The sequence below is a fragment of the Mytilus californianus genome, unplaced genomic scaffold (assembly GCF_021869535.1).
Source record: "Mytilus californianus isolate M0D057914Y unplaced genomic scaffold, xbMytCali1.0.p SCAF_10, whole genome shotgun sequence".
NCBI classification, from domain to species: domain Eukaryota; kingdom Metazoa; phylum Mollusca; class Bivalvia; order Mytilida; family Mytilidae; genus Mytilus; species Mytilus californianus.
The window spans coordinates 41,940,350-41,963,623 of record NW_026262582.1 but is presented as its reverse complement, the minus strand read 5'-3'; the positions used below and the strand labels follow the sequence as shown (position 1 = coordinate 41,963,623).

General features: G+C 32.3%; 1 protein-coding gene across 5 annotated transcripts in view; it reads right to left on the bottom strand.

The window, feature by feature from the left end:
* LOC127718149 (cardioacceleratory peptide receptor-like) overlaps nt 1-23,274 on the bottom strand; it is a 191,429-nt gene that overhangs the window by 133,499 nt on the left and 34,656 nt on the right. Inside the window, exon 1 of one of the 5 annotated variants that reach the window (XM_052224124.1) lies at nt 2,477-2,599. The exons of 3 other annotated variants lie outside the window; for them this stretch is intronic. The gene's annotated coding sequence lies outside the window, so the exon portion shown is untranslated. Of the gene's footprint in view, nt 1-2,476; nt 2,600-23,274 lie in introns of those variants that run through there. One more of the 5 variants, XM_052224123.1, reaches the window with a different exon arrangement.

The window sequence follows — 23,274 nt, the reverse complement described above, 5'->3', positions numbered from 1 at the left end:
ATTAAGTTAAATTCAAAATATGAAACACCTTTGTTAATAAATAAACTCATCATAGATGCCAGGATTTAAAATTATGTACCCCAGATGCGCGTTTCGTTTACAAAAGACTCCTCGGTGACGCTCGAATAAAAAAAGTTAAAAAGGCCAAATAAAGTACGAAGTTGAATAGCACTGACGTACAGTACTGCTTATTTCTATATTTGCCATACTTTATAATTCTACTGTATTTTGATTTTATATTTGAAAATATGTCTTTTTTGTTTGACCTAGTCATTATAAATATAATGTGTTTTATCAACTGAGAGAACATAAAAGTCAATATCGAAATTGGTGTATTTGGTTTCTGCTTTGAACGACTTAACGTTGACCTATTCATCTAAAAAAGTAATTTTCGATCTTCCATTTATCATGTTTACTGCTTTCTGTCTCATTGGAGTAGTCAATTTTATTATCTTACTTAATCATGTTCGTACTATTAACAGTTTTGGAAATTGCTTGACATTACAATATCTACTGATGTTAGAATCAGGGCCCTTGGAATTCATTTTAAAGTGGTTGTAACCTGTTCTTCGTGATACTTTTGTATCATGGTCAGGTATAAGTTTACAGTTACCTAGTTAAATTTAACATCAGAACTAATCAGTGGCTTGGAAATGGCTCTTTCAGAATGTGGCAGGATTAAACATGTTTTTGATTACTCAACCCTCCCCTAACGTTGGAAAGTGGTGTAACAGCTCAACATATAAGAAAAAAAAATAAAACAAGTTAGAAAAGGAAGTCATATTCAAGGATGACCGTTATGGGGTGTAGGCCATACCCTTTGCTGCATAAATAATATGGGGATATCTGTTAAGAACAAAATCAAAGTTGTTCAACAATATTAATACGTCGGACTTAAAACAAATTTTTATCAAATATTCTAATATGGAATACGATTTATATGATATATTTTGATGATTGAAAAACAAAGTTGGAATTAAATCATATTTAAAACAACTTAAAAGAAGAGTTTGTTATACAGACAGTTAAATGTATTTGATTTGTGCAATAAGAAAATACAGCTTTATTAAATATTGTAATATGATCTGAAATTCAATTGCTAAAAGATGAGTATCAAATTTTCTGACATAATAAATAAATGCAATACGTTTTGTTTCGTAAAATAGACACTGTGGATAAGTGTGCAATAACATTTTCTATTGTGAACCACTAGCCGTTGCACGATTACTTAATATACCAAGTTTACTATAATCTATTCAAATTCTTAAAATTTATTATCAATTTTTTTGAAAGCAAACGAAGCATGAAATATGTTTACACAAAATTTTTGACAATTGCATACGAGAGCTAACCAAAAGCCGTTCACTACGAACAAATAAATTTCTGTTAAAGAGACTGAAATCATAATTGGCCTCCCTCTAAATAGAGGGTCTGGATGGGGTTTTCAGAAAACAGAATAATAGGCCCAAAATAAAAGAATAAAATGACAACAAAAATTTGAATAGGGACACATTGACAAAATATTATAGAATAGAGAATACTAGTAATGGGCTGCTGAAATATAAAGAATAGCGAATAATGGACAACAAACATAAAGAATAGAGAATAATGGTCTAAAAATAAAGAATACAGTAATGAGTTCCCCCTTCAAATCCAGACCCTCTTATTAGAGGCATAATTAATAGGCTTTTCCTCTGCACCCATCAGTCATGTACTCGTTTTAGTTCTTTCAAATAAACCTAAATGTCTGATTTCTCATCAACACTTAAGTTACGAACTTCAATTTGCAGCGTATTCTTAGAAAAAAAATTATGTTCCAATACGATTTTACTCGTATCATTGTAATTTCCATGAGAAGTATTTTAATCACAACTTATAACTTGTAACATCTATAGTTTTCAGCACAAAATATTACCTGTACCAACCTTTGAAAACTATTCAAACTTGGGTTCCTTCGGTTACGTAAAAGTTAATGTGCTGTTCCTAAAACTCTAGATTAAATATATTCAATGTCATATATATGAACGACATACATTTTTTTTTAGATATGGCACTTATAAGAGAATGGTGGTTTAATCAGAGCAGATGACACTCTGCTGACCATTTATTTTTTACATTCTTACGAATGACCACCTGTCGAGTAAAAAAGCTACTTGTATTGTTCATTTACAATTTTCAAGAGATTATAATAAACTAGGAATATCTATTATTTTGTAGTCAATGTGTGCCATTGCATTTGATTTAAAGAGTATTCCAAAAATGTAAGGTCACAGTTAGTGTAGTTCAAGTCTAATATAATAGGTCAAGTAACAATACTACAAGGTATAATTTGCTCGATTAAAGCCACAATAACCCCTTGATGATTAGTAAATTGTCCCAGAAGAATAAACACATGAAAAAAATCCTTCATTCTTCTATTATTCTATATTTCCAAATTGATACAAATCACTAAATATAAAACATTATATAATCTTACCTCAATCTTAGCAATACTGTTGTTGTTCACAGGAGAAATCAAGGAAGTCAAATATATTATTGTTAAAAAATGTTATCCTATTACTAGTTTGTGTTTCTTAAGGTGTAATAGTGACAGTTACATAATATCTGTTGTTATACCTATACAATATTTTCTTATATAATTGCATAAAATACAAAAGGGATAGTTTAAGGATGTTCGCTACTCTGACAAGCATTTGAAAAGATTGTTATAAATTAGGAGTATATAAATAAAGGAACTAAAAAAAGTAGAAAAAAAATGAAGGGTCCGTGTGGTTATTTTCGAGATATAAGCCATCAAAAATTTGGCGGGAAGTGATTCTCTCTAGATTTTTCATACATTTAAGATTGTCACCTTTTTTCTTTCAAAAACTATGAAAAAATAAAAAGAATTTTATAAGATTTTAAATATGGCTTTTTAAACTATATGGAATAAAATTATGAAAAGAAAAGTAGGGGTTAGTGGGCATTTTTTTTAATGGCACTAGGAGGATAAAACCAGAGGACAGCGAATATCTGGCAAAAATCAAAAACAAGAGGAGCGAACATCCTTAAGAGTGTTTGAATAGATTTAATAATGAACTGCATAGCAAGAGACGATCAATCTGATTACGCACCCTGATCTCGCTCCTTTTGGAGTATCCAATTCCCCTTGTTTTTGTTTGTTAATTTTATTTGTATTTTCTTGGTTGATTTATGATTAATTCTGAACATCGGTAACTTACTGTTGCCTTAACTTAAATGACGAAAGCTTCTTACGTTTAATGGGCTAGTAATGACGTACCGGTGATTTCTTAATTGTACTTAATCGTCTACAAATCTCATGTCAGAAAACGATGTTGTTTTTTTCTTTTAATAAAAAATATAGAATACATTTAGAGACTGTGTTCCTTGACCAATGCAATTTTGTTCTACCATCAGAACGAATCTTTTACCCTAAGACTTTGAATTCAAGTAAAATGTGTTACTCAGGTAAAAACAAACAATAGTGTTCTCACGTCAAGTTTTATTGGTGTAAAAAAATAATTAATCAAGGTCACTTAACCACACCCCCCCCCCCCCCCCCCTTTTGAGATAATGTTGTTATTTGCAACACAATTAAGACATTTTAAGTGGATTTGTCGACGTAGGTGGCGGGTCAGCGACGTCGTGAAAGAACCTTTTGTTTTCTTCGTACCAAAGATTTAAAGTTAAACACTGCTTACCAATCCATAATATATAATAATAGTGTACGAGTTGTTGAGACATTAACCTGAAAGCACAATAGCACCAGATCAAACTATAACATTTAATGCTTTACATGATAGACATGTGTCTATATCATTTGTCAAGCTGAAGATTGTTTTGATTGTAAACAAGTTCTGAATAAATTTAATGCAGACTACCAAAGACAGCATTTGCAATTTACTTTCGTTGAAAATCGTATAATAAGCATCGCTTCCTTGTAATTTACATCTAAATGGTGACGTTCAGACAATTGACTTAACGGCAAAAATGAGAAATTATATCAAATGACAAAAGTTGACAGCTAAGAAGTACAACATTGAAAAACATCACGTAAACACAACAATGTAGGAACATTGTGAAAAGTTAGTCTATCTAATCAATAACTGTAAGATTTAAATTCAAACATTTTTGAAATTGTCATTTCATTAAGGCACGAGGAAGTCTTAACTGATGAAACCGGATGTTGGCACGTCCCTGCGGATAAAAGATAGATTGTTTTGTATTTCTATCAAACGCCCTTCCTTTTATTTCATGAAAATGAAAAAAAAATGAAATTGCTATTTCATTATTGCACGAGGAAACCTCAAATGATGAAACCGGATGTTGACCCGTGATAGAAGATAGATTGCTTCATTTTAATGTTTCAACCACACGCCTTATATTCAATTATTTCGCAATTTAATTTTGCATCATTAAAAAGGGGAAGATAAATCAACTTAACTTCCTTGAAAAGTAATTTTGCTGAAATATATTGTCCCAGATGATAGACATGTCAATTTCTTTATTCTAACTGTATACCCGTGGTCACGTGACATTAAATTGATTAACCTTTCGGTCATTTTTTAATTTGTAGTCTATGATATTAGATACTGATCACAAACAGAGGGTCTTGATGGTGTCCTTCATTTCTTCATTTTTTATTTTTCTAAACCAGTTTTCTCTATTTTTCTTTTTTTTTTGGTTATTATTCTTTTTTGTTCATATTTAAGCACCCTGTTATTTTCTATTCTTTGTTTTTTCTTTTTTGTTTTTGCCTATTTTTATTGCTTCTTTATTTTTTCGGTCCTTACCTCAGTTTCCTCCTATAATTCTCTATTCTATAAAACCAATCCAAACCCTCCTAAAAGTTTAGACTTCATTACAATGTACGTTTAGAGAAAATGTACTTTTCTCCTAATGAAATGGATCTCATATAGAAAATTTTCAAACTGCGGGTAATTGAATAGAGGTCTGTCTGACCTTTATCTAAAAGCGTAAAATATAGCATTTCAAACAAAGTATTTTTTATGCATTTCACATGACTCCCAAAACATTAGTTATGCAAACATTTTATAAAAAGAACGAAGATAACGTTTTGTTATTACAGTAAACATACCCGAATGTGTACACTGAATATTGAAAATTTTTTTTTTGCTACAGGGGAGTCATGAAATCTGTATACTCTCCATAAAGAACAAATGTAACATATATATTTCACCGCACCAAGTGTGTCACGATATTTCTCCACTTGAGACAGTTACACTTTAATATTTAAAGCGCGAGGCTTGCCGAGCTTTTTAAATAATTTAAATTTAACTGTTGAGAGTGGAGAAATATCGTAATACACGAGTTTTAGTGGTGGAATCTGTTTCTCTAACATGTCTAATGATTTTCAGACGATATATAAACAAAGTTTCTCCTTCCTTTTCAAAGATTTGCAGAAAGTTGTGTTCTTTATATGTGACGTCACCACACATGGTCGCCTTTTTCATGACGTCACAATAGGAAATTCAGAAGAAACCAAGAAAATTAGACGTCATATTAAATTTCAACCAATCATTTGCCGAGAACAAAGTTTTCTCTAGAGACGAGAAATATTTTTCTCACACCGATCAAGAAATGTGAAAAAAGCATGAAACTTAGAGAAAGTTTGTTTTTACAGCAGATATACCGGAACTTGTACACAGAACAATGACATTAATTTAAATTACTTATTTGCTATAGGTGGACCAAGAGAAGTATACACTCTATTAAGAACAAATGTAAATATAAAAATAAGAAGATGTGGTATGATTACCAATGACACAACTCTCCACAAGAGACCAAATGACACAGAAATTAACAACTATAGGTAAAGGCCCCGAAATGACAAATGTAAAACGATTCAAACAAGAAAACTAACGGCCTGATTTATGTACAAAATGATGAATGAAAAACAAATATGATATATAGCAACAAACGACAACCGCTGAATTACAGGCTCCTGACTTTGGACAGGCACATACAGAATGTGGCGGGGTTAAACTAGTTTGAAAGCGCACCAACCCTCCCTCTATCCTGGGACAGTGGTGCAACAGTAAAACATAAGAACAAACTCTAAAAATCAGTTGAAAAGTGCTCAACTCATCAGATCGATACAAAGCAGAAATACATATAACAAAACCACAGAGTGAACGTGACAGGGTACTTACACATCGCCACAACAAAAAGACACTAAGTACAGATCTGAGAGTAAGTTTGTTTTTATAGCATATACACCGGAATATGTACATTGAACAATGAAATTACTGAAAATCAATATTGATTGGCTTGTTTGCTAAAGGTAGACCATAAAATATGTAAACTTCCTATAAAGAACAAATGTAACGGTTTATTTTTACAGCAGATATACCGGAATATGTACACACTGAACATTGAAATTAATTTAAATTGCTTATTTGCTATAGGTGGACCATAAAATCTATATACACCCTATAAAGAACAAATGTTACAGTTTGTTTTACAGCAGATATTACGGAATGGGTACACTGAACATTGACATTAATTTAAATTCAATATTTGCTATAGGTGGCACAAGAGATGCATACTCTCTATAAAGAACAAATGTAACGGTTTATTTTTACAGCAGATATACCGGAAAGTGTACACTGAACATTGAAATTAAATTATATTGCTTATTTGCTATATGTGGACCATAAAATTTGTATACACCACATAAAGAATACATGTTACAGTTTGTTTTACAGCAGATATAATGGAATGTGTACACTGAGCATTGAAATTAATTTGCTAATTTGCTATAGGTGGACCATAAAATCTGTTTACAATCTGTAAAGAACAAACATAACATTTTGTTATCACACCAGAAATACAGTTTTTGTACTTTGGTGTGTCCAAACAGCAATGAAGTTAATTTCATTGATTGATAGGTAGATCATAAAATCATCATTTCCTTTGTTTACTATCTATTGAAAGAGTCTCCACATTTATAATACTAGTCAATCTGATCACGGAATGGGTAACAAAGGGATGTCTTGAAAACCTGTTTGACCATGTTGACCATGTTGTTTCTACATTTACAACAACCAATAGAGAATTTAGGGTTCCCCTATTGAACAAGTGAAATTGTATAGTTTTATTGTTGATATTCACCCCATATGTACCAATTGTAAGATTAGTTTTATTGATATTAAAGAAATTTCTTGGTATTCCTAAAAGGAAGATTTTATACACACAGAAGAAGAAGTATACTTAACAACAAAATTATTTTCATTTACCTGTGTATAATATGACGCAGGTTTCTTCAAAAGTGATGATTTTCTAAAAATTGTTTGACATTTCACAGTGATATCATACTTTAACTTTGTTTAAACCTGTTTATTTACTTTTGACTTTATCCCTTGTAATTTTTTATTAACTGTGTATTTGCATTCAGGTGTCACAGGTCAAATTTATTCGTTCATTGTGTGTTAATTTACGTTTTTTGATTGAGTTAAGCCTTCCAATTGATATTTTATAGTGTGTTTTTCTATGTTGTAATGTTATACTATTGTTTCAGAAAAGGGAGAAGGTTTGGTACCATTAAAACGTTTAATCCCGCTGCAAATGTTTGCACCTGTCCTAAGTCAGGAATCTGATTACAGTAGTTGTCGTCTGTTTATGTAGTTCATACGTGTTTCTCGTTCTCGTTTTTATATAGATTAGACCGTTGGTTTTTCCGTTTGAATGGTTTTACACTAGTAATTTTTTGGGGCCTTTTATAGCTTGCTGTTCGGTGTGAGCAAATACTCCGTGTTGAAGGCCGTACCTTGACCTATAATGGTTTACTTTTATAAATTGTAACTTGGATGGAGAGTTGTCTCATTGGCACTCATACCACATCTTCCTATATCTATATAAATAAAAAGACCGTGCGATGACCTATAACTAGAATGACAAGAGGGAAACAGATGTCAGATATGAAAAACATTTCCTCTTACTATGGAATTGTAATTCCAAAATTACATGACAAAAACGGCAATAATGACAAACGAATAATGATAGAGAATACAAGTCGTAATACTTGACACAATATAACGATTAAGCAAATTGTGGTTTCGACCATACTCCTTGTGAGAACTCATCGAAGATGTTATCCTGTCAGTTGTTCTAACTTATAAAGCTGTTGAGTTGTTTTTTTAGTTTCAGAATAAATATGTATTCGTGATACTTTATAAGTTAAGTAGGGTCTGGCATATCGTGTCAGCTGATATACATACAACCCACATGGTAAATAATAGTGTTACATCTTAACAATGGCAAATATGTCCAACTGAGTGGTCATGATTCTTAGGTTTGTTTAGCAGTTTTATTTTTAGAAAATATACAGATATAAAACAAACATTCGTGTTTACTGCAACAATAATTTTAAGTTACCAGGGTATGAGTATTCAATGAAACATGTTTTATTTTGTGAAAGGACATTATCAATATATCTTACATATATCGAATGTTTTCTGTTATACAAGAGACTTTAATTGAATATTAAACCATATATCTTAATTGATTTAATAACGAGTTTTTTGTTATGGTGGTTAATTAGGTACACATGTATTTAAGAAGCAGTGCAAAAATTCCTACAAATTCTAAGATAATATTGTTAACAATGCTGTCAATGTTCTTCTTACAACGAATTGAGAAACACAACTTCATTACGAGATTTTTGTTCGACATTTGATATCAGGTAAAACAAACATGTTTCTACTTAAAATAAAACCGTCAGTTCTTATCTCAATACAAGAATAAATACTTATAATATATCGCTAATCCCAAAAGAAAATTTTAAATGTAAAAACAAAAGCAAAACTGAAAAATTTTTTTTTTTTTTTTTTAACATTCATAAATTATTTATTGCACTCTTTGCTGTTTTAACAAAATACTTAATGTACAGCATTCCATCAAGTATCCCTGTTACACATAATTATTACTGAATATCCACTGGCTGGGAGAATATACAGTAAACCTTTTTTTTATTTTATACATAGTCATTTTAATACATTTCTATTTTTCTATAATTACTTTATAAATAATCATAATATCATATAAAATCTTATCGCAGTAAAGATGTTACAGACGCTGTGTCGTGAAATTTACGGAGAAAAATCCGTTATCGATTCTTTTAATAAAATTTTGAAACATGTGAAAAAAATGTTTGTTCTTTACCCTATCCTATGAATTTAAAGCTCAGATAACTTCAATGTGTATTTGATTATCGTATTATGATATAATTCATGAATCGATGTTCATTCACACACAGATTAATATAAAACGTCCACATGCTTAAAAGCACTAATTGATTATATATATATATATATATATATATATATATATATACTCTCTATATAATATATCAGTGACCGCCGTGGATAGTAAACTTGGAATTGATAGTAGATAGCAAATACACTTTATTTATAGTATAATTATGTATGATCATATGATAGTACATGTATACAGAAAAACGCGAAAATAATTGTCCTGTCCCCAAGTACTTATGAAAATTATGTGTAATTTTAAAAGTCCTAAACGGAAGTCTTTTCTAAGACTTAAAAGTCCGTCCGATGACGGAAACAATATCCGGACGCCTTTATTTTCGTTTTCTCCCCAAAATTACCCAAACTGAATAATCATAAGAGAGGATGACAAATGCGACTATGCATGGTACCGATAGGACACAGAGGCATGATGATTAATTTATTGTGGAAGGAAGAGAAGCGACACACAAAATGAGGTCTTCCCGTTTAAAAGTATAGATAATTACTATACCTACCCAGTTGGTTCCCTTCACTAAACTCTAAAATTAGAAACAAAATTGGTAATTGGGAAATGGACTTGTGTGTGAAGAAATATAGGACAAGTCTAAGACTTTTACTTTAATACACCAAATAAACAATCAGGTTCAGCTATTTACATATAAAATAAATTGCTTAATGATGTACTTTGGTATCATATAGGATGTCTATCACTAACGGCAATTTCACATTATGTAATATTTGAAAGTAAGCAATTCGGTTTGGAGTATTAATGACATGGGAAAGACAATTGGTTCGACGTTTACTAATGGTATAAAATTGTTATTATTAAATGAGTTAACGTCCACAGAAGTTTCATGAAATAATAAACTTAAAGAATATATGGTCCCGTAAACCTTTTTGCCCCGAACAATCTGCCAACTACTGTACGATTAAAAGGTATACATATAAATGTTTGTTTTATTTGTACTTTTATATTAACTATTTACAAAACTTTACATTTTTGAAATACTAAGGTTTTTCTACCTCAGGAATAGATTACCTTAGCTGTATTTGGCAAAACTTTTAGGAATTTTTGGTCCTCAATGCTCTTCAACTTCGTACTTTATTTGGCCAGAGTCAGTGATGAGTCTTTTGTAGACGAAACGCGCGTCTGGCGCAAATACAAAATTTCAATCCGGGTATTTATGATGAGTTTATTTACAAATAAAGTCTCCTGTATCTTCACTTCTGTATTGAGCAAACGGCAATGTGAATATTTCGTTTTGCGTGACGGTTGATTGTGAGGTACTCGTCGCGGTCTGCACTTAAACTATGTCAATTTCTTTGAAAAAACAGAGACAACTATTTGGATTTAAACAACTAAGCTTTTAAAGTCAAGCTGTAAATTACAGGATAAAAAACAATATATTTTATTGTCGGAGATATAAGATTTATTTGTATTCCTACGAAACAGGAGAAAAGCTCGGCGATCCTCGCTTTTCGTCCTATTTGTTAAGCTCTGTATTTAGCAAACGGTATAATGTGAATATTTTGTTTTGCGTGACAGTTGATTGTGAGGTACTCGTCGCGGTCCTCACTTACTTAAACTATGTCAATTTCTTTGAAAAATCAGAGACAACTATTTGGATTTAAACAACTAAGTTTAAAGTCAAGCTGTAAATTACAGGATAAAAAACAATATATTTTATTTTCGGAGATATAAGAGTTATTTGTACTCACTACGAAACATGAGAAAAGCTCGGCGATCCTCGCTTTTCGTCTTGTTTTAAAGCTCGTACAAATAAATTAAATTTTTTCCTACTATGTACATATATTGCATAGATACATGTATCTGAAGAAGAATATTTTGATGTTCACAACTAAGGGGCAAAAAAGTATAACAAAAATACCAAACTCCAAGGTACATACAAAATTTGGGAAGTCCATAAAAAATAAACTGAAATCAAACGTTAGACTTTATCAACTGAGGGAACGAATGAAAACAACTGTCATATTCCTGACTTCTTAAGAAAACTGTCACACATTGACCAGAAAGCTTAAGACGAAAAAGCAGATAAGGCATTTTACAAAGAAAATGGTGGGTTAAACCCTGATTCTATAGCTAACTAAATCTCCCACTTTTATGACAGTTGTTTATATTTCCGCTTCATCGACAAAATTAACGCTGAAGGTAATAAGAAAGTTCGTTGATGATTCTTCAGTTGTCTTGACTTTTTATGCCCCACCTAGGGGCATTATATTTTTCGGTCTGTGCGTCTGTTCTTTCGTCCGTCCGTTCGTATGTCTGTCCCGCTTCAGGTTAAAGTTTTTGGTCAAGGTAGTTTTTGATGAAGTTAAAGTCCAATCATCTTGAAACTTAGTACACATGTTCCCTATGATATGATCTTTCTAATTTTAATGCCAAATTAGAGTTTTGACTCCAATTTCACGGTCCACTGAACATACAAAATTACAGTGCGAGTGGGGCATCCGTGTACTATGGACACATTCTTGTTTTAATTGTTTTTGAACGATACTCTTATTACCTCGTATTATCATTATATATAGAGTCAGTAATAATAGTTTTTAGAAGAATGCTTTAAAAAAACGATTATTTCTGAGGTTCCTTAAACACTTCCTTTATGACACAGGATTTGGATAAAACCGTATTTGTCAGACAAACTGTTCTTAAATCACACACAGCTATTTCGAAATAATACATAGGATCTTAAACATTGAATTAAAATGGGGATGAGCAACTGACGAGTCACATGACATCGGAGCTGACAAGTAAAACAATTATGCAAAATTCACTTTTTTTTAAAACCAATAACTTTCTGGAGCTCTGCAGGAAACATTTGCGTTATATCAAAATTGAAATGTTCTGTTTATGCTTTGGAGGTAGAACAAAATTATGTCCCTGTTTTGGATATGCCACCAAAAAATCTATGACACCAAATCAGAAGACATGTGTTTTGTATTTCGCTTCTTCAACTACCGTGATAAATGAATCAATATGACCCTATGACCTGACGCTAGCATGAACATGGTAGTTTATTATCTTCAACCTGGTTTTTGGTGGTTTATTTTCGTTTATATGGGGGAAAATTTTGGAAACAATTGTTTTCCGAATGTCTTTGCCGTCATCCGATTCGGATTGAGGTCAATTGTTCTGCTTCCCCTTTAGCAGATGTACATATGTACATGGTCGTTGGATTAACGAAATATAATTCAAAAATGAATGAAAGTTAAAGAGGGGTAAAACGCAGAGACAATGTTAGATTGTCAAGCTACCAATTTCAGTCTTTTATTGTCGTCTGACTGTAAATAGTACATTTCATCCTATTCAAATGTGCTATTATGGGTTTTGCTCATCGTTGGAGGTCATACGGTGCTCTATAGTTGCTAGTATGTATGCCACTTGGTCTCTGATGGATAGTGGTCTCATTGGCAATTATAACAGATCTGATTATATGACGTGCTAAGCCCGGATAAAAGAAACGACAGGAGAGTTCATTGATTTTATAAAAACAAGATGCTGTCTTAGAATTGTTGCAATCGTTTACTTTTTTGGCGCAAATGAAACTAAATATTTTAAAAACTAGTGACGCATACGTATTGTAGGCGCAAAAGGACGCACTTTTGGTGCAAACGTATTGTTGGAGCAAAAGGGCGCAATGTTGGCGCAAACGGATTTCTCCAAGATCAATGATATCCATACTAAACTATGTGTGATAAAATACAGCGATGCACGTTAAAAATATAATGGCTTCAGTTGACTCTTAAGTGTAATTATCAATTTCAGAAACTTTATCCCAGTACACCACAATTGCCAAGAAAAAATCGTTATAAATTTACTTCCTACTTAGATAATTCCATTGGTTTATTTTCAAAACTTGAAATACACAGGTATTTTACTCGAAAAAGATTAAGTAAGAAAATATTTCTCAACAATGAGAATTTTTTCGCCTTACGACGCTCGTGCATTATTTTTTTTAAGAATTTACAGTTAGAAAGCCTTTTCCTAAACTTTTATTTATTCAATAAGATTTTATCATTTCATAGAAGAGGGGTCGTACAGGAGTTCCCTTTTACTTATTCCCACATTCTTACCCCAAAATTCCACTTCTTTCCCACATACTCCCAATCCCCCCCCTTTTTTACTCCCAGACGAAAATCAGTAAAAAAAATTCCTAGCATAACCCTACTTTTACTCCCCCTTTTCCCCAGTTCCCGCACCCCTAAATCCCGCTCACCTCCCCTGACTCCTGTTTCCCACACCCTCATTCCCATGTCCCTTTAACTCTGCCCATCCCCTCATAGAGGAAGCATGTATAGGCATAACATTAATTCGAATGTTATATCTCTCCTAAATGGAAGAGAATAAATGCTTCGATTCTGAAATGCCATAATTTTTGTCTCGTCGGCTTCCTACAAACTAACAAATGTTATTTGTTTTTTTTTAATAATGTTTTTAGTTTGGGGAATTGTTGCAATTGTTCATGCATTATCAGAATCGATGAATGCAAATACGAAAAAACGATATGTATCCTCAAATTTTCCCGACAGAATTACTCTCAATGGATGTGTTCACGTTTTGACCTTATATTAATAAGATCAGTGTAATTGAAGCTGACTAGATTGCAACTGTTATTTTGATAAAACAAAAACGGAATTTTTTTTAAATTGTTTAACATTTGTACTTAAATTTTTTTTCAATATAGAAAAACTATGACATATAAAAGGGTACAAATATGTTTTTGTTTTTAAACAAAAAACATGTGAACGCAATTTTTCTATTGAGTTGCAATGTTTCGCTAATTGTTTTATTCTGTTGACTCCTATGGGCAATGTATTTCCATAAATGTTTCTTCTCCTGATAAATGCAATCATCAAATGTTTTCAACTGATAACAGTTCTGGGAAAATAATTTGAAATGAATGAACTTTTAATATTCCACGGAAAATAGGAATGCAATGGACATATTTTTGTAAGCGATAAAACCAATATATATAAGTCTGAAAATTCAACGAATAAGAATGAATTAAATTATGATTAATTTTTTTTATGTAAACTTTTTCTTATCGAGTTTTCGGGATAATGTTGGTGCCTCGGATTGGACCCGAAAGGTCGAGAAATTATATTGGTAAAGGGTTGGTACGGTATGTGATATTGAAAAAGTAATATCATATACACTTTATTATATACTTAAAACATATGTTTTATTGTTTGGGTTTGATAAAGCCTGTGCAACAGTGACTGATATCGATGTCATTACAGATTGGTCATACAAAAAAAATTTACAAAATAACAAAAATACCGAACTCCAAGGAAAATTCAAAACGGAAAATCCTTAATAAAATGGCAACATCAAAAGCTCATCCACACCAAACGAATGGAAAACAACTGTCATATTCCTGATTTGGTACAGGGATTTCCTTATGTAGAAAATGGTGGATTAAACCTGGTTTGATAGGTAGCTAAACCTCTCACTTGTATGACAGTCGCATAGAATTTCATTATATTGACAACAATGTGTGAGCCAAACAAACAGACATAATAGATATAAATGTCAAACATTGGGGTACAGCAGAGGAACGAACATCCGTCAGAGAAAAATTAAATAATTTATCTTTTATTTATATATAATAAGTTTGAATTTAAAGATTATGTAATACAAACTGTATACAATTATCATATTTCTTAACGGTGCCATTCTTGGTATATAACATGTAATGAGAGTTGTCTCTGATTCTTTTCTTGAGCGGCTGCAGTATCTAATTCACATCTGTGGATACCTTAGCTAGCTTCAAGTAGTAGCGAGAACATTTTGAACCTGCCTAATTTCAAACTATGTATCGGCTTTTATTTCCTACATTGTCCTACCTCAAGATTGTGGTCACCTCACCCTGTTGGTAACTGGACGTTGGTTTTCCTGTTTGAATGGGTTTACACTAGTCATTTTTGGGGCCTTTTGTAGCTTGCTGTTCGGTGTGAGCCAAGGCTCCGTGTTGAAGGCCGTACTTTGACCTATAATTGTTTACTTTTACAAATTGAGACTTGGATGGAGAGTTGTCTCATTGGCACTCATACCACATCTTCTTATATCTATGTAAAGGTGATTTACTTTTGTGTTTTACTTTTACCACATATGATCCAGATAGTGGAAGGGGTAGGTTTGTGTGCACGTAGTACAAAAATAAGATTTAGTATGATTGCAAATGAGACAACTATCCACCAGAGTTCAAATGACGTGGATTTTACCAATTATAGCTCACCATACGGCCTTCAACAATGAGTAAAACCCATATCGTATAGTCAGCTTTAAAAGGCCCCGACAAGAAAACGTGAATCAATTTAAACGAGAAAACTAGCCGCATTATTTAACTAACAGTTCCGTTTACACAAAACAAATAAGACAGTCATAAACCAACAACAACCTCTAAATTACAGGTTCTTGATTTAATTGGGACAGTCACTTACACCTGTACGTCACAGGGGTTTTACCCAAACATATTTTGTTCTATTACCCAAGTCAGGCTAATTTTGACCACGTGCTTTTCATTGTCTTTGTTTGTACGTCTATTCAAATTTGAATGACGTCATGCGGGTGGGATTTGCCGCAAATTAACACAGAAAAATAGTGCCTGTGTTTACCGTGTTGATCGTTAGAAAAACTTATAACTGGCAAAAATAATAGAAGATTTTCTGTTTTCAGACCGATCATTTCAAGAATATTGGTAAAAGTAATTCGAATCAATTCATTTCTCATCATGTTTTCAGTATCGGAACCTCTACGCATGTTGGTGCAGTCAGTTGTACTGTCCTTTGTGGTTAATTTTGTTAAAATTATATGTATAATTATTGGGAATATACTTAAAAGAAAATATAATATTTGAAATATGAAGATAAAATACTGTAACTGTTTTACCAGGAAATTATGTCGTTAGCGATTAAATCACATAAAAATACAAGTCCCGGTGAAATTTAAATTTTAGAATTTTCTTTAACATTTAACACTGATACTTTTATACATCAATCATATTAGTTCCGTAATGCTTTTTTTCCGATTAGAGAAAAAAAAAATCATATGAGGATTCGTACGACAAATTGTCCACAATTTCAGATTATGTCATACAAATAAATTAAGATGTAATATCGTTTCAATAATACACGTTAAAAAAACGATTAAAAAACTAAAATTAAGGCATACATTATTATCTTTTCTAACAGAAAAAATCATGCGTGAAACCTTCAAATTATAGAATAAATAATTCCCAGTGCAATTCAAATGTTAAAGGTTTTATTTAATATTTCAACATTTTGAACATCAATCATTATTTTGTGATCGTTTTTCCGTTTACAGAAAAAAAAAAATAATATAAGGGTTCGTAAGACAGATTGCATGTCAACAACTTCAGAATAGGAAGGATAACCTTTCTTTATACTAGTATTTCATACATGTACATAAAGATGTTACACATTTCAATTCAACAATACGCGTTGAAAAAAAAAACGTTCTAAAGAAAAAATCAAACATTTTAACTATTCTAACAGAAAATTCATGCGTAAATCCTTGAAATCACAAAATATACAATTCTCAGTGCAATTCAAATGTTAGGATTTTATTTTACATTTCAAACTTTTGAACATCAATCAATATTTCGTGACAAATAGTTTCCTTTTAGAGAAATATAACAAATCATATGAGAATTCGGAAGACAAATTATCCACGATTTCAGAATATGATGAATAACCTTTCTTTATATATTTTACTAATATATGACAGATGTGACAAATGTAAATGTGTAATTCAATTTAACAATATAAAAGGAAACCAAAAAGGAGGGAAAATACCAAAAGTCACTACGTTTTTTTCAAAGTTACAATTTGCTAGCTATCTTCATTTATCTATGTTTAAAATAATTGCAAAGTAGTTGCGACAAACTGCACAGGAGACACAAATACGGACATCTGCATGAGGGTCTGAATGGGTATATAATATTCAGACCTTTTTCTCTATTTTTTATTTATTTTGCCTATTATATTCTCTATACTTTATTTATTTTGCTCATAATTCTCTATTCTTTATCTATTTTGGCCATTATTCTCTATTCTTTATATTTTGGCACCTATATTCTTTAGTATTCTTGTCTGTTTCTTTTTCTTTTGCCTTTTATTCTGCACTTTTTGCCTATTTCTAATCTTTATAGTTTGGCCCTTTATTCTACATTTTTTTCCGATTGTTTTCTATTCTGAAAACACCATTCAGACCCTCATGATTCGGCTTATCAACGGATTGCTACTTGGCATTAACAACACTACACCGCCACTTAAACTGCTTCCTGTCCGGCCGGAACAATTGAGGTCTGAGACTCTACCAGGTTTTCAAGGAGTTTGTGTAACTTTAGCTTTAGTTCTCTGTGTTGTATTTGTGATATATTGATGTTTTAAATTTTTTCTGTTAATAGTTTTGTGGGCTTCAGGATGCTCAATCTTTAGTTTCTGTGTATTGACATGTGTACGTGATTTTTTATAAAAAAAAATTTAATAGTGCTACCGGGTAAAACGCTAACGTGACGGGGGTTGGAAATCCCTTTTTTCAAAAAAAATTTTTTTTTTCATTTGTAATTTATAAATTATGTGAACGTTGCATGGTGTTCTGGGGGTTGGAACCCAGACATATGAAGAAAGAAGTAATACAAATCATAAGAGAATTAGCATGACACATTATCACAGCATCATTGATAGATCATCTTTGTTTAACAATGTACTTTAATGTTTATGGATTGCCTAGAGACAACGGAATGACATTTGTAGAGAGGTTTTAAATTTAATTTAGACCAATACTCCTGACCGATATTTCTGATAGCTTACAATGAACTGAAGGCGTTTTTGAAACTAGAGAATTGTGATTGAAACAATTTTTTTTTCAATCAAAAAGTACGAGGACGTTAATGTTATCAGTTCACTGAACTGACTTCAACCTGGGACAAAAACACATTACTGTGATAAAATTTTACCGTTGTAAGTCTACTGATTGAGATTAAAAGGGGAATGGTAAAGAACTGAAAAAGAAAGGCTTTAAAGAGCCAGTATTGCTCACCTGGATTCATGTGCATCTTCAACAATGATCACTCTCCAACATTAAAGGACACATTACGATTTCGGCAATGTTAACTTATTAATAGATTTTGTCTTGTGAATCATGTTTGCAATTTAAGATTTCACACTATTCATTATAGTCTTCAAGATCAGTCTGAGAGATAAAAATACAAGCAATGGTAAAATCCTTATTCAAGGGCAATAACTAATGAGCTGACTAAAGATTTCATCTACGTCGTACTTTATTTGTATATCTTGTCTTATTCATCCCTTTCGCTATCTAAAACTACTTTCTATCTAATAAAATTTTCAAAATAATAGGTAAAAACAAAAGAAAAAATGTTAAATCACTTATCATTTAAGGGCCATAACTCTTATAAGAAGTTGTCAGACATTTTTTGGTCTATATGGACGATATGACGATCTAATTATTCTGAACATTTCTACAACAGTCAAATTTCCCCTCTTCTATAGCGGTTTACAAGATAATACACAAAACTTGCATTTTCCCTTTTATTCTGTTTTAGCCTGTACAGCCATATTGGTTGATAGACGGGATCATAATTTGCATAATTGTGGCAAATTTGGTTTTATTTAGCCAAGGAGTTTTAGAGGAGACGATTTTTGTAAAAGTTAATTAACGACGGACGACGACAGACGACGGACACCGAGTGATAGCAATAGCTCACAATAGCCCTCTTGACTAGCTAGGTGACCTAAACAAAATGTTACCACATTCCCAATTGTAAATTCTGCAAAATTAAAAACAGGTGAAAATAGTTAAAAGAGTGGTTTTCCTGTGACTGTTAACCATGTGGTTTTCTCATATACTGTAAACAAACTTATTTTAGCGGATACTTTATTTCGCGTTTAGCCCTTTCTAGCCCGTTTCGCGACGAGTTAATTTATGCGATTTTCAAATTTACTTGATTTGGTTAAATAAGGAAAGATCCAAGTTTTACATATTCGCGGCGATTTATATTCGCGTTATTTTTCTAATCGCGAAAATAAATCGCTCGCGAAAGTTAGTTGGTTTATAGTATACATTCTCTGTAACGTAAAGGCTTTGAACAATTGACATATAAATCAAAATTAGAATATTACGTCCATTACTAGAAATTACTGCAAACAGGGGCGGATCCAGGATTTTAAGTTAGGGGTGCAAACTTAAATTGTTGCCGAGCGGAGCGATGGGAAAAATTGTTTGAGGTAAAATTATCGAAATATTCTTTATTAAGCTGAGGACAACCCATGCTTTGCAAATTTTATGGGGGCGCACGCCCGCCACGCCCCCGCCTGAATCCGCCCATGGAAAACACACATATAGTATACCAGCGATTAAGCTACGAAACATAATCTCCATACATACTCGATAAAGAAATAAAAATCTTCAAATTTGTAATAAACTTTGATTTGAAAACCTCATATGGATTTTCGTGCATAAAGATACAGAAAGGCCATAGATCTCTGTTACATTGAACTTAATTGAGGGTAAATTGAGGTGAACAAAGTTCGTCAGTATACATGTAGCTTTAAAATAAATCAGGTTACGAAGACTGAGTCATTTTAACATCTAAAAGTATTATAAAAAGAGAAATTTAAAGGAAACATTAGGTGATGTTCAAGTGAACTTTCATGAAGCTTAGCTTCAGGGTCTGTCATGGATAATGGATAAGGGATTTAATAGGACAAACGCCATATGACTATTCTACTGTACATATGTTGCTCATGTGAGACAAAATTTACCATACATGGTAAATTTTGTAAAAATTAAGTATGCAAGAAATACGAAATAATTTATAAAACAATCTGTTATCTAAATCGTTTCTGGACTAAAGATAAAATTAACACAATGTGGAATTTTGCAATTTCAAATAATGGCAACATTTCCAAAAAAAATTTTTGTCTACTGTTTATCATATTTCTTATCTTGTTCAAAAGCTAATCAAGTCCTCATTTTTTAAACAAAAATAATTGTTCAATATATATATATATATATAAACCTGTTTTCGATATCATATTTGCACATATTAAGCACACAAAAGTAAGTAAGAACTGCCATTAACAGAAATTATATCACATGATGTGTTATTGATGTCATTGGTCATAGGTTTAAATTTTGAAAACTCAGTTAGTTTTCCAAATTGTTTAGCAGTACATTTTAGAATCCAACTTTGTAAACACATGACTTTGTTTATTTCAAAGATAATTTTTTTTCTGTACAAATCGAGTCAAACCTGCTATATTTTATTATTTGTTATTGACTTTGAGCTAGCTGTCAGTAACTGCGAGATCTCTCAGATCTGTACTTTGTGTCTTTTTGTTGGTATGGCTGTATGAATACCCTGCCACGTCCGGTCTGTGTTTTTGTTAAATGTTTTTTCTTCATTGTATCGATCTGATGAGTTAAGCCCTTTTCTACCGATTTTTTCATAGTTTGTTTTTATGTTGTTCTGTAACACCACTGTCACAGGTTAAAGGAGGATTGAGTGCTCTCAAACATGTTTAACCTATGTGATTGTCCCAAGTCAGGAGCCTGTAGTTTAGTGGTTGTCGTTGGTTCATGTCTGTCATTTTTGTTTTTCGTAAATTGTTTTGTTATAAATTAGGCCGTTAGTTTTCTCAATTGAATTATTTTACATTTTTCATGTCGGGGCCTTTGATAGCCGACTATACGGTATAGGGTTTCTCATTATTGACGGCAGTACGGTTGACTATAATTGCTTACATCCATTTCATTTTAACTTTGGTGGATAGTTGTCTCATTGACAATAATACCACATCTCCTTATCTTTATATAACTGCTACCTCTATTAAGAATGAAAAAAACAGTCTTGCAGAGCAGAAGACGCTTATCCTGTCGACGCACCCAGCATCGATCCATTTGAATTCATGACATTTGAATTCCATCACGTGTTGTTTGTTACCTTGATTGGTCTCTTCTTAATCGATTGATGAGATGTGAGCCAAGTCACGGTCTTCTTATCGTGTGTAGTAGTACTGAATACATGAACCTCAATTTACACCGCAACACACTTGAAAGGTAAATTTTCTCTGGTCCCGATGGTTACCCTTATGTACAGGTTTATCCGTATTCACAATTTGACCTTCAACAATTACATAAACCCATACCATATAGTAAGCTATAAATGGCCCCGGCATGCAAAATGCAAAGCAATTTAAAGGAAAATAAATGGAGAATGTGTCCATGGCACACATATGATACTCCCGCTTGCATATAACGTCACAACGGGACATAACTCAAGAACGATAAATGTGACGCCACCCAAATTCGAACTTGATCTGAGTTATGTGGTAATTAGCATTGTGTATAAGTTTAGTAATTTTTTAACATTTGGTTGAAGCAAACTTAAGTTACAGAACGGAAACGAAAAATTAAGCATTTTTTTTTATTTGTAAAGGGCATTACAGTAGAACGATAAAAGTGACGCCATCCAAATTCAAACTTGATCTGTGTTTTGTGATAATAAGCATTATGTATAAGTTTAGTAACATTTAAGTAAGGCAAACTAAATTTAGGGAACGGAAACCAATTTCGGGACGTACGTACAGACTACCAAGGGTGACACTTAGTACCTCTTCCGTGGCGGCGGGGGCATGCAAACCAACGGCATGATCAAGACCAAACTCAAAAAACGAAATACAGATATAGTAGACAGGTTCCTTTTACAACCACTGAATTAAAGGCTCTTAGCTTAGGACAGGACAGGCACCTTAATGTGGTACATGTTACTACAGGGAGATAAGTCTGTACAAATCAGCTGAACGTTTTAACCACGTTCTATTGGTAAGGAAATATTAAGTTTCTCAATGATCAAAATTAGTGTTTGTCAAACTGCTATATATCCAATGAAATTTTTCCGATAAAGCGTGTGGTTCAAGTTTTTTGAAATTTTTATATTTTTGTCAAAGGGTCAAAGTGAATATTTGTAAAAATTTTATATATTAAACGAGCCAAATTAATTTTAGTCAATGTGATTGGTACCACCTTAAGAATGTAGCGGGGTTAAACATTAACCTAGAGTAGTTGTATAGCAGCACAAGATAAGAACAAACTGTACAAATAAGTTGGAAATGGCTTGAACCATGAGATTTACGCGAAGCACAAAAAAAAAACTTAAACAAATGTAAAAGCCAATAATTACTGTTATAAGTCTTAGAGAAGTTACAGTTTCTTGGAGCTTAGTTAAGTTCAAAGTTAATTACAACTAATGAATAAATCATATGTTCTCCAAACTAAATTGTCAATCAGTAGTATACCAAATTGATTAGCTGTACATTCTAGAATCCGTATTTGTAAGGACAAGTCATTTTAATTTCAAAGATAAACATGTAAACACATATTCAGTAATCAATTGAGTTTACTTACTTAAGTTAAAATAAAAGTTTAAGTCTTTCATATACAAATATTTATAGTTATACAAAGATCTTGCATGTACAGGATATGTTCCAATCGTCGTAACTACAATGTCGTCCTCCTTTATCCCGAATGTGTCCTACCAAATTAGACTTAGCTCAGGGATTGTACTTGCATGAGTAACACGACAGGTGCCACATGTGAAGCAGGCTCTGCTTACCCTTCCGGAACACCTGAGATCATATGAGATCACCACTGGGTTTTGCTGGGGTTCGTGTCGCTCAGTCTTTAGTTTTCTATGTTGTGTTTTGTATACTGTTGTTTATAGTCATAAGAAGATGTGGTAAGAGTGCCAATGAGACAACTCTCCATCAAAGTCACAATTTGCAAAAGTAAACCATTATAGGTCAAAGTACGGCCTAAAACACGGAGCCTTGGTTCACACCGAACAGCAAGCTATAAAGGGCTAGCTGACTAGTGTAAAACCATTAAAACAGAAAACCAATGGTCTAATCTATATAAAAAACGAGAAACGAGAAA